Raw genomic sequence first — 11,815 nt, 5'->3', positions numbered from 1 at the left:
CAAACAAACATAAAAACCTATAGGCATGATATCAAGAATGCATGGCTGATTTAAATCCTATAGGCATAGTATCTACCCTTTCCCAACAAAATATATATAAGAATCCCTCCCAGTTTTACTAATATCCCCAATATCTGTTTACAAAGAAATTATTATTACAAACCAACATAGATAATGAATTACAGAAATGAAACTGCTAGAATTATAGGGAGCTTGAACATGCCCAAGTAGTAAACCTAAAAGTCAGGCCTTCAACCAAGTATGACCATGCCAATACTCTCATAGTGAACCCAATGGTATCCTGGTATGTAAAAGTTCCCAAGGATCTCAAGGACTCCTAGCCAATGCTCACACTAGAAGGGGCAAGACCCTAGGTGTCCTAAGAGTAGGAGTTGAAAACAGGAGATAGTTTTTAAGAAAATAGTTTTGGATTCTCAGGAAGTAAGGAGCAAACAGGGTCATTCAATTCTAGTGACTCAAACAAAGGTCCCAACAATCAAACAATAGAAATAGGATCACTTAAAGTTTCAACTTAGTTTATTAGCTGTTACTAGGTGAGCAAACACTAAACAAAGACATTGCATGCTGGGATCAATCAGACAGTCACATACAAAGGGGTAGCAGGGATTGGGAGCAATGTTGGTCAGAAGTCAGTGAGAGGTGAACATTTAAAAATAAGATAGAAAGAACATGGTAGTGGAGAAATAATCATACATATGTCTAGTTTAGATATGAGCAAGTATACAGACTTGCTGAAAGAAGAAGCACATAGGTCTAGCTAAAACAAGAGTAAATAGGTTGATATCAGGAGACACATAGGCTTAATCAAACAGAAGTAGATATGCTATTGTAGTAAACACATAGGTTGGACAGAAGTAGACATGCTATTACAGTAAACACATAGGTTGAACAGAAGTAGACAAGCTATTGCAGTAAACATATAGGTTTGATTAAGTAGAAGAAAGGCTTGTTGATTATAAGGAAACACATAGGTCAAATTTAATAGCAAGAAGCATATAGTCTAATTGAATTGTAGTAAACATGCTGGTTAGGAACTATAAACATGAAACACAGGGATCTAATGAGATAATGTAGACATGCTGATAACAGGGCACATAGTTAAATTGAATAGCAGTAGACATGCTGAGTAGGAAAAACATATAGGTTCAGAAGAAAGACATCCTGATTATAAGGGAACACATATTGGTTTAATGGAATGAGAGTAGTGGAAGCATACTAGATAAGAGATAGCAATAGAAGAGTGAAGTAAATAGGGTCCAAAGGTCTAGCCTTGGCTCCAAGCCGGCTAGAGAAATGTAACAACAAAGAGCTGAAGACTGTGATAGAGGAAGAGAGCAAGAGCTTTGTGTGCTTTTCTATGTCTGTGTGTGTTAAAGAAAAAGAGTGAGACTTATATAGCTTTGAGCAGAGTAAACAAATAAGGCAAGGAAAATTAACGGCATATAAATAAAGTATGCAAATCAATTAACCAGTTAGTTAGGGCTAACCTAATCAAATAATATCACTTAAATCATGGAGAATCTCATACAAAATCAGTCAGCAAGTATGATTGAAGTTAAATAAGGTAAGCAATAAGTCTAAAGACCATAGATTAGACTAATTAATCTAAATAATGCAGGTAGTACTAATTAAAAGTTATAAATGAGGAAAATAGGTAAAATCACGTGGAAGTAGTAATTTTAACAGGAAAATATGATTCGAAACCTATGTAAAATCAGTCAATCTATTTTGATAGACAGAGATAAACAATAACGGGAAAAATTGAAGTGGACAGTGAGACAAATCAACAAACAAAGGACTAGTACATAAGAGTAAAGATAACCAGCTTCAAACACTTAGAAACTCTTAGAAATGTTTTTGTAGAAGAACAAGTGGAACCCTAGTTTAGAGAAACATTTATGATCGATTAACGGTAAGGAAAACAGAAAACCTTTAAAGAAAAATGCTATAGAAACTCGAAACCACTTAAAATCTACATCAAATAATAAAGAATAAAAAAATCCTAATTTGGAGGAACATTAAAGTCAGTCGATGATAAAAAAAACATAAATTTTTTAAGGAAAGATAGCGTATAAACTCAAAAATGTTTTAGATCTACAAGGATCTGAATAAATTCAAAGTGTAAGAAATGAGGGTTTTGAGAAAGTGACAGAGACAAAAGAAAATCTGGTTTGGAACCGGAGATTCGAGCCATAAACACAAGATAATTGTACTCACAAACAGAGATGGCCATAGGTGGATTCTTAAACGGTTTCGAACAAAATCTAGGTTCGATCTCTTCGAGATCCCTTCATGAATCAATAAAATCGAACAACCAGAAGACGTAAGAGGCCGGTAGGGGCATCAAATGACTAGGGAACCCCATGGAACGGGTAATAATCGAAGGGTTTGGGGGAAAATTGAGGTGATGGCGCTAGGGTTAGGGTTAGTTTAAGAGAGAACTGGATAAGAAGGGGATCTAAAGGCGGCTGATTGTAACAAATGAATAGGGTTAGGGGGTCGTTTGGGTTAAAAATGGAAAGAATGAATGAGGGTTGTTGATATTAGAGAACAAAGACCAAGATTAGAGGGGTTTGGGGCCGGATAGAGGTCTTTTGGTTTGAGATGGGGTGTTTTGGGCCTGGATTTAATTAATTTATATGGGGGGGGGGGTCCAATATTTGGTATACATTAGGGGCTATTTGTTGAATACCCATTTTACTAAATAATATAATTTTTAAAATAGCTAATTTAATGATAAAAATGATTTTCATGCATGAAAGTGATTTTAAATAATTACTTAGTATTATAAAAATATAAAAAGTCATTTTCTGTATGGATAATGTAGTTATGCATATGTATAGGCTATTATCGCAAAATATGCAATTAAAGTCTAAAAATGCAAATGTAACTGTAAAAAATAAAAATTAAAATATTTGAACACTTATATGAGCCTAAATGATGAATTTAGATGATTAAATCATCATAAAGTAATATGAGAGATGGTTTTTTTGATATTTACATAGTAAAAATGCAGAAATAAATTGATTCAAGGCTTTTAAAAATTATAGAAAAACTTGTAAAACACTTGTGCATATTTGTAAATGCATGTACAGTATTTTGAATGTATTTACGCATATCTTAAAATGTATGAGGGAAAAATTGGGTATCAATAACTACCCTTTTTTACCCGGGAAGGATCAAAGAGTTTTCAGATAAAGAAATGATGACCGATTTTGATCGAATAGGTGTTTTGAAAAAAAAAGAAGCCGAACCCTGGTCTCTGAGTTTCCTACATATCCCTGGTTTTACAGGAATCAGGCCATGTGTAGTTCTGGACCCAACGGTGAATGAAGCCGGTGGAAAGGTTCTTTTGTGAAGTGTAATGTCGGATGGAGTTATGATTGTGAGTTTGGAGTGTAGCGGATGCATTATAAGGAAGATATCTGAATGGTCAAAGAGTAAGGTCGGTAATTGATGAACGGTTACCTCCTGGATTACCTGTAAAACTTAAAATACGATGCATGCAAAACTTAAAATACGATGCATGCAAGTATATATGTGATTTTGAGTATTTAAATGTGATGCAAATTCCCTTTGGACTATGAAAGATTGTCTTCGGACAGTGCATATGACGTCCTTAGATTATGATGTCCTGGGCCATGAATTATGAGATAGGAGATTCGCAGGCCACGAAATGATGTTCTCAGGCCATGAGAATGGTGCCTCTAAATCATGACGCCTTTGAATAATGATGTGCAAGTATTGAGAGCTCCTCAGGCCAAGAAATGGTGTCTTCAGGCTATAAAGATGATGCCTTCAGACTATGACGCCTTTGGACATGTTGGCTATATGTCAACCCATGAAGTGCAGAGATATGATACTAAAAGTGATATCAAGAAAACACTTAGTCTTGTGCGGAGTTTGGGGGTAGTTCTTAGCCCGAGGGAAGAAGATAGTGACAAGAATAGAGTAACATTTATGTAGGGAGGGACAATGCTTAGTCTCGTGAGAAGGAAATGCTTAGCCTTATGCAGATTCGGAGGCAGACTTAGCGTCATGCAATATTTAGAATAGGGCTTAGCCTCATGCAATATTGGAGATAGGGCTTAGTCTCATGCAAAAAGAAGACAGTGCTTAGCATTATGTAGATATGGAGGCAGGGCTCAGCCTCATGCAAGATTGGAGACAAAGCTTAGTTTTATGCAAAGGGAAAGCAGTGCTTAGCCTTATGCAGATATGAAGGCAGGGCTAAGCCTCATGCAAGATTGGAGACAGGGCTTAGTCTCATGCAAAGAGAAGGCAACGCTTAGCCTTATGCAGATATGGAGGCATGACTTAGCCTCATGCAAGATTGGAGACATAGCTTAGTCTCATGCAAAGAGAAGGCAACGCTTAGCCTTATGCAAATATGGAGGTAGGGCTTAGCCTCATGCAAGATTTGAGACATGGCTTAGTCTCATGCAAAGAGAAGACAATTCTTAGCCTTATGCAAATATGGAGGCATGGCTTAGCCTCATGCAAGATTTGAGACAGGGCTTAGTCTCATGCAAGATTTGAGTCAGGGCTTAGTCTCATGCAAAGAGAAGGCAATGTTGAGCCTTATGCAGTGAACAAGTAGCAAATAAGAGTAGAATATTTCTTACCTAGAGCTATATTTGTGTTTGGTGGCCTAATTGTTAAGACTTTGATATGTGTATGTTTGTGAATACTTCTGTTATGTTCACCATGCCTGCATCCAAAGAAAAATTGTAAGTTTTGTAAGGGGAGGTTGGTTCGTTCCTTCATCTACGGGCTTTGCTTCGCTCCATTCTGGAGGCCTCGTTTGAGTTTCCCTGGGTAATGCCTGGCTATCACGGAAATAGAGTTTTTGAAATATGGACTTATTGATGAAACTAGAGTTATTTTAGAAAACACAGTGAACTATTGACTAATTTTAGATGAACTATTGATTGTAACACATTTCAGATACATTGCATCTTTCTTATATTAGAATTTTGAGGGTCCTCCCCAAAATTCTGCCCCAATTTGGTAAATGATCATTCGGCCGTTTTGCGTGTGACGAACCTGCTGAACCTTCTCCGAAATTTTGAGAATTCTTCTCAAAATTCTGCTCTAGTTTCTTAACCAATTTCTGACCGTCGGGCATATAATGGCGTTGACTGGACTTGCTCCGGAATTTTGAGGGTCCTCCTCAAAATTCTGCCCTAGTTTCTGGTTCTGGGGGAAAAGAAAATTTTATTAAGATATGACCGAACCCACATGGCTGCCTACGTATCCCCTATTAAATGGGAATCAGGTCAAGCGTAGTTCAATTACATCGCATGAAGGAATGTAAACAATCTAAACATAATATCTCTTGACTGCGTCTGAATTGATTGGTTTCGGCCAAACTTCTCCGTCTATTTCTGCAAGTATGAGTGCTCCTCCTGTTAGCACCTGGTAAACCATGTAAGGACCTTGCCAGTTGGGAGAGAATTTCCCTTTGGCTTCATCTTGATGCGAGAAGATCTTCTTCAGCAACAACTGTCCTGGTGCGAATTGTCTTGGTTTGACCCTTTTGTCGAAAGCTCTGGACATTCTGTTCTGATAAAGTTGACCGTGACATACTGCATTCATTCTTTTTTCGTCTATAAGGGCCAGTTGCTCATAGTGGCTCCTTATCCATTCTGCATCACTGAGTTTGGCTTCTTGTACAATCCTTAAAGAAGGAATTTCTACCTCGGCTAGAATGACAGCTTCAGTACCATAAACTAGTAAATAGGAAGTTCTCCAGTTGATGTGCGGACCGTAGTGCGGTACCCAAAAAGGGCAAAGGGTAACTTCTCATGCCATTGTTTATGGTTTTCTACCATCTTCCTTAGTATCTTCTTGACGTTCTTGTTGGCAGCTTCCACAGCTCCATTCATTTGAGGTCTGTATGTTGTAGAGTTTTTGTGCTTGATTTTGAAGGATTCACACATGGCTTTCATCAGATCACTATTGGGATTGACGGCATTATCAGTGATGATTGACTCGGGAACCCCATATTAACAAACAATACGATCTTTGACAAAATCCGTGACAACTTTCTTGGTTACAACTTTGTAAGATGAGGCCTCTACCCATTTTGTGAAATAGTCAATGGCTACCAAAATGAATCGGTGCCCGTTTGAATCAGTGGGCTCGATCGAACCGATGACATCCATTCCCTAGGCAGCAAAAGGCCAAGGTGCACTTGTTGCATTGAGCTCGTTTGGTGGTACCCTTATCATGTCTGCATGTACTTGTCACTGGTGGCATTTCTGTACGTACCAGATTCAATCCGTTTCCATGGTCATCCAAAAGTATCCAGCCCTGAGTATTTTCTTGGCTAGAATAAAACCATTCATATGTGGTCCACAAGTTCTGGCATGTATTTCTTCGAGCAATCTGGAAGCTTCCTTCTCATCAACACACCTTAACAGCCCCTGGTTAGGATTTCTCCTATACAAGGTTCCTCCACTTTGGAAAAAATGATTGGATAGCCTCCGCAGCTTGCGTTTATGAGTGTGGTTTGCCTGCTCCGGATATTCTCCTTCTGCCAAATAATCTTTGATGTCGTGGACCCAAGGCTTTTCATCCGTTTCTTCTTCAACATGAGAACATTAAGCTGGCTGGCGATGGGATCGATGAAATTCTTTTCTGGGTGTTGTATCTGTCACGGCCGAAACATGGGGAGGCGTGGCTGGCACCCGGTGTCGCACTAGCCCAAGCAAACCACTTTGCAACTCTTTTTTTTTCTTTGTACTATCATGGGCCAATATGGCCACAACCTGTACTGTATAACTATAGGTGGGAAACACTGTATCACCGAACCATTTTTCTTAAAACATAAATACATATGGGCCGTCAAGGCCCCTGACATACTGTACAAAATGATCCTCTATCTACAAAGCCTCTAAGATTATTTAACATAAAATGGGACAGGGTAGCGGCCTACCCATAAATCTGTAACAAAATTCTGACATGATGACTAATAGACTCGGCTGCACTCTAAATAAGGTGAAGTCTTACCGATCCTTCGCTGAATGTTAATCTCGTCTACTATGAGGGCACATCAAACTAATTATCTATACCTGCAGGCATGAACGCAGTGTCCCCAACAAAAGGATGTCAATACGAATAATGTGCTGAGTATGTAAGGCATTTAAATAAATATATAAAGAGCATGGAAGAAACATGGAGTAAAGGACTCAACCTGTAAGTCTAAATAGCTCTGTAAATCGTGAAATATTTATAATGTCATGCATCTGTATGTAAATGTCATGTAATGCATAGGTATGTACGTACATAATATCATCAAGCCTCTAAGGGCATCCCATCATATTATCTCAGCCAATGTGGGCAAAATCATCAACGTATACTAGATGATCAGGTGGTGGTGCGTATATAACGCCGTAATCTTTTTTTCCATATCCCATATACATATATTTACATATATACGCATGTATAATGTCATCTGGTGTCACTTTGGGCAAAATCATCAATGTATACCAGCTGATCAGGTGGTGGTACATATATAACGCCGTAACCTTTTTCCATATCTCATATAAATATATATACATATATAAATATATATACATATATATATATATATGCGTAAATAACTCCGTCTGAGTTATAGGTAAATGAACATGTAAATGAATGCAATGCATGAGAAGTACATTAATAAAATTACTCGGAACGTCATAAGACCATTATACCTTCGAGTAATATTATTTTGTAGGAATGAATAACGTAGACATCCTTAATTGTTAAGAATAGAAACATTTATGAAATAGCATTACGTTTACGTGTTGTTACTTGAATCATGCCAAATGAAGGAAGGCCTTAGCCTTAAAATACCTCAGTCGGTTCTCTGAACAATCCCTTTAACACACGATAATCGTGACAAAACACGTGACGACAAGATCATAGTAGAAAAATCCATACTATATACTTAAGAAGGATTGCACCGTACTCCCATAAAATCGTAAAAATTTAGTTGCTATTACGCCGTATAATTTCGTATGAAATTTTGCTTAACCAAGAACTCCCGGTGCTGTTACATTATGGAGTCTTGTTGAATTTTTCAAATCCCCTCCAAATAAATTTTGATCTCAATTGAAGATAAATGTAAAGATGACTAACGTAATCATTTGTTTCCAAGCAAACTATGGAGTTTGATGATCAATTCATCTTCTTCTTCAGTGAAATTCCCTCTTTTCAAATCAGGCCTTAGATAATTTATCCACCTCAATCTGCAGCTCTTTCCACACCTTTGCAATCCTGCGGATTTAGGGAGAGAACGCCAACAACCTTCACCATGAGAACGAATATAATTAACATGGCGTTGATCTTCTTCTTTAGTCCAAGCTCCTTTGTTTGTATGAGCTTTCTCACAACAAGGTGAATGTCCCATTCTATTCCTTCAAATACTTTATATTAATTGGATTTTTGAGAGCAAAAACAAAAATGGATAAGAAAGAAACAAAGAGAGTTGGATAAGTACTCTCATTTTCTTTTCTCTTTCGTGATAAGACTAAAACTAATTTGTGTGTCCTTATTGTTTTATTGCATAAAGTCAAGAGTCGTTACTCTTTCTCTACTTGCTTCCACGTGGGGGCTTTGTCCCCACCTAATTCATAAATCCTTAGTTACATGGTTAAATTTCCATTAAATCAATAATTAAGTAATTACCCACATAATTAAGAATTATCTCAAATTACTTAAAATACTACTCATATCTTACTATAATGGTAATGTGGTACAAAAAAAAAATATATACACTATTATTTTATTAAAATATCCATGTAAAAATACATATATTTTCATAACTTATAATTTTCCTAATCACATATGAAGAGTAAAATTTTTTGTATGCTAAATTCTTAAAATGGTAAAAAAAGATAATCTTCTTTTCTTGTGAGAAAATATTTTTTTATCTTTACAATAAAGAAAATCTCATTTATAAACTTTCTCATATTATATGTATAATTTACCATATTCGAAAATAGTAATATTGGTAACTATCCAAAATTATACTTATAAAACTTTTACTAAAATATTCCACTTAAAAAAAAATACAACACTAAGATAATATCTAACATATCAAGGTTGTAAACTTAGAGGTTCTCATAATAATAATGTCTTAAACCCTCTGTAACCTCCTAATAGACATAATCCCTGCAAACTCATGTGGATTTACTACATCACATCCTAATGCTAAGGTACAGGATGTAACATCATTCCACCCTTTAGAAACATTCGTCCTCAAATGTTAACTCTTTGAGATTTTCAAAACTTTCGCTAGGGTCTCCTTTGTATACTAAACTAAAACCAAAACTATGTCTGATGTCTTGATTATTCACAACCTTTTGTACTCGAGTATCTCGTATCTTCTTCACTTTTATCTTACTTACTTCTCAATCTCACATCGTATCTTCTATTTCTTTCATAACATCTCTTCAACATTACGCCTTAAAGCTATATTGTAACACCTGCACCTCTGGTGCATATAAAATCTGGCAAAAGCTTCATAGTGACTTCTTACGACTTAGTTCTATGGCACGATCTGAAAATAAAAGAAGGGTAATATTTCCTAAATTCCCCATAGCCTCTCAATTGTAAATGTGGCACACAACACACCCATAAGTGAGACTCTACTAGGCAAGGCTTTGTAGACTCCCTAGAACACGGCTCGCTCTGATACCACTTTGTCCGGCCCCAAACCTGGGGAGGCGGGCTGGCACCTGGTGTCGCACTGGCCCGAGCGAACCACTCTGCAACTCTTTTTTTTTTCTTTGTACTATCATGGGCCAATATGGCCACAACCCGTAGTGTATAACTATAGGTGGGAAACACTGTATCACCGAACCATTTTTCTTAAAACATGAATACATATGGGCCGTCAAGGCCTCTGACATACTGTACAAAATGATCCTCTTTCTATAAAGTCTCTAAGATTATTTAATACCAAATGGGACAGGGTACCGGCCTACCCATAAATCTGTAACAAAATTCTGACACGATGACTCATAGACTAGGAAGCACTATGAATGAGGTGGAGTCTTACTGATCCTTCGCTGAATGCCAATCCATTTACTATGAGGTCTTATCAAACTGATTATCTATAACTAACGGCATGAACACAGCGTCCCCAACAAAAGGACGTCAATACAAATAATGTGCTGAGTATGTAAGGCATTTAAATAAATATATAAAGAGCATGGAAGAAACATGGAGTAAAGGACTCAACCTGTAAGTCTAAATAGCTCTGTAAATCGTGAAATATTTATAATGTCATGCATCTGTATGTAAATGTCATGTAATGCATAGGTATGTACGTACATAATATCATCAAGCCTCTAAGGGCATCCCATCATATTATCTCAGCCAATGTGGGCAAAATCATCAACGTATACTAGATGATCAGGTGGTGGTGCGTATATAACGCCGTAATCTTTTTTCCATATCCCATATACATATATTTACATATATACGCATGTATAATGTCATCTGGTGCCACTTTGGGCAAAATCATCAATGTATACCAGCTGATCAGGTGGTGGTACATATATAACGCCGTAACCTTTTTCCATATCTCATATAAATATATATACATATATAAATATATATATATATATATATATGCGTAAATAACGCCGTCTGAGTTATAGGTAAATGAACATGTAAATGAATGCAATGCATGAGAAGTACATTAATAAAATTACTCGGAACGTCATAAGACCATTATACCTTCGAGTAATATTATTTTGTAGGAATGAATAACGTAGACATCCTTAATTGTTAAGAATAGAAACATTTATGAAATAGCATTACGTTTACGTGTTGTTACTTGAATCATGCCAAATGAAGGAAGGCCTTAGCCTTAAAATACCTCAGTCGGTTCTCTGAACAATCCCTTTAACACACGATAATCGTGACAAAACACGTGACGACAAGATCATAGTAGGAAAATCCATACTATATACTTAAGAAGGATTGCACCGTACTCCCATAAAATCGTAAAAATTTAGTTGCTATTACGCCGTATAATTTCGTATGAAATTTTGCTTAACCAAGAACTCCCGGTGCTGTTACATTATGGAGTCTTGTTGAATTTTTCAAATCCCCTCCAAATAAATTTTGATCTCTATTGAAGATAAATGTAAAGATGACTAACGTAATCATTTGTTTCCAAGCAAACTATGGAGTTTGATGATCAATTCATCTTCTTCTTCAGTGAAATTCCCTCTTTTCAAATCAGGCCTTAGATAATTTATCCACCTCAATCTGCAGCTCTTTCCACACCTTTGCAATCCTGCGGATTTAGGGAGAGAACGCCAACAACCTTCACCATGAGAACGAATATAATTAACATGGCGTTGATCTTCTTCTTTAGTCCAAGCTCCTTTGTTTGTATGAGCTTTCTCACAACAAGGTGAATGTCCCATTCTATTCCTTCAAATACTTTATATTAATTGGATTTTTGAGAGCAAAAACAAAAATGGATAAGAAAGAAACAAAGAGAGTTGGATAAGTACTCTCATTTTCTTTTCTCTTTCGTGATAAGACTAAAACTAATTTGTGTGTCCTTATTGTTTTATTGCATAAAGTCAAGAGTCGTTACTCTTTCTCTACTTGCTTCCACGTGGGGGCTTTGTCCCCACCTAATTCATAAATCCTTAGTTACATGGTTAATTTTCCATTAAATCAATAATTAAGTAATTACCCACATAATTAAGAATTATCTCAAATTACTTAAAATACTACTCATATCTTACTATAATGGTAATGTGGTACAAAAAAAAAA

Source organism: Nicotiana sylvestris, chromosome 8 (assembly GCF_000393655.2).
Source record: "Nicotiana sylvestris chromosome 8, ASM39365v2, whole genome shotgun sequence".
NCBI classification, from domain to species: domain Eukaryota; kingdom Viridiplantae; phylum Streptophyta; class Magnoliopsida; order Solanales; family Solanaceae; genus Nicotiana; species Nicotiana sylvestris.
The sequence above is the reverse complement of the archived record's forward strand: the minus strand, read 5'-3'. Positions refer to the sequence as shown.